Source organism: Vigna radiata, unplaced genomic scaffold (genome assembly GCF_000741045.1).
Source record: "Vigna radiata var. radiata cultivar VC1973A unplaced genomic scaffold, Vradiata_ver6 scaffold_377, whole genome shotgun sequence".
Taxonomy (NCBI): domain Eukaryota; kingdom Viridiplantae; phylum Streptophyta; class Magnoliopsida; order Fabales; family Fabaceae; genus Vigna; species Vigna radiata.
In genome coordinates this window covers 79042-81280 of record NW_014542545.1, presented here as the reverse complement: position 1 = coordinate 81280, position 2239 = coordinate 79042, and positions in this window count along the sequence as shown.

Here is a 2239-nt window from a genome sequence, read left to right as displayed (position 1 = left end):
GAACAGATCAAAGGACATCAGGGAAGTGACACAGACTCAGCACACAGAAAACAACTAAGACTAGCCAAGAAGAAACAAAATTACACAGTCCTCAAGAAATCTGGACAAGGAAAAGCAGTAGACAGTATCCAACACAGAATCAAGGAAAACAGATACTCATGAAATCATCCAAGCAGTTCAAAGCGTGACAAAATTATCAATCAGTAGAAGAGGTGAATCAAAAGTAACAGAACCTCACAGATGCACACTAACAGTGTTTCTCTCAAGTGTATAGGGTAAACAATTTCAACTCAATGCACTCAAGAAAGCAAGCAACAAACAGACTTGACAAGCCTCTAATATCAACACTCAAAACATCTATGCATGTTCAAATCAAAAGGTCTTTTATGGATGTAATGGGGCCAAGGACAAGGGAGGATAAAATATGGATAAGAAGCCACAAACCAAAGGAAATAGAGGAGCAATGGGGAACAAGTGAAAACACAGTCAAATCACTCCCAAAAACCCTCTAATTCAATCCTCCTCTTGACTCCATTTTTCACACTTTTTTTTTTTATTTTCTGTATATTATTTTTTTTTCTTCTTTTTTTTTTCATCTTGTCTCTTTTCTTTTCAATCTATGTAGGACAAACTGTAAGAGACAAGATATACACAACATATTTACACAAAGAAAAACAAGAAGAGGAACCAACTAGCCAATTCATCATAATCTCCTAGGAGACCACACTTATTCCAAAGCTCCAAAATTCCCTAAGGTTAAGGTAATCATGGTTTTTCTCTTTATCACATTCACAAATCCAAAATCCAACAATCATCAATATATCTTACAGAGAATATTCATATCATAAACATTAACATTCTTCCGCAATCATCAAACAATAAAGCACAAGAAATATTCATATCGTAAACATTAACATCTTGCCCCAATCATCAACTAATAAAGCACAAGAAATGGAGGGACTAATGAACCTGAGAGTGTGGCAACACGGTTAGTGGTGGCGACAACAATGGCCCCAATGAACACATTGGCGGCGACAGCAGCGTGATGAAGGTAAGAGTGCGACGGACGTAGAAACTGCAATGAACGAGCGAGGGAGGAGGGACAAGCAGGTGGGGGAGGCACGACGAGCAGGCTGAGCAATGATGGAGATTAGTAGAGGAAGGAGAATTATCGCATGAGAAGAAAACTATTTTGCGATTCTAGCTATGTAAAAACACTATTACCTCAGTTCCTACACTTAACTGAAGCAATAAAGGCTAACTACCTAGGTTTTTAGTACAACCGACGCCTAAAAGTTTTAGTAAATTTCAATTTTGAAAATAATTTAACCATAGAGGCCTTGGTTAGGCGCTTAACCGAAGCATAAATAGCCTACGGCTTCGGTTCCAGTGAACGGAAGCAATACTATTTGACTTTCATGATTTTGGAACGTTCTCTTTCAGAGGGAGTAGGCTACTAGCAAGGCATAATACCTCAGTTCTGTGGCTAACCAAGGCAGTATGCCTCTTCTTCTGAATCGATGCAAGGATGGCAGAGGGATTTGGCAGGGATGGCAGGCCTATATGCCTCGGTTCCCCATCCCAACTGAGGCAATAACCGAGGCAGTATCTTTGCCACTAAAAAGGTGTCAGGTGAAAAGTCTAACATAGGTGTTTATCTGTGGGATTTATGCCTCGGTTCACCATGCTAACCGAGACAATATGCTCTTTAGACATCGGTTGCTTGACAACCGAGGCATATAATTTTTTGAAAATTACGAAACTTCTATTGCGTTTTGATACGCTTCGGTTTTTCTAGAACCGAAGCATAATGCGCAAGTTAAAAAGGCGATTGTTTACTAGTGTCATTTGCAAGATGTAGAAGGTGAGGTTGAAGAAGTGGACCCCATTAATGTTTCATCTTTTCAAGGGCATATGGATGAAGAAACAACTGAATCAGAAGAATCTAATGAAGACGGGGAGAGTAAAAAAGAGGATGAAGATGAATTTGATAGCTCTAGCACTAAATAGATTTAGAGGCAGTGTTGATGTTTTTAGGAATCACTTGTTGGAAGGAATTGTGTATTTAGTTGATAGTACAATAGTCTACTCTGTTTGAACAAATTGAAAATCTCTTTTTCCCTTTTGAAATAAGATTTGTTTTCGTTGTGGATATGTTGTTGAACATTAAGAACATATTGTATGGGTGGAAGCTTGAATTAGACACATTCTAGTCCAACTTTTTCTATTTATAGCTTGC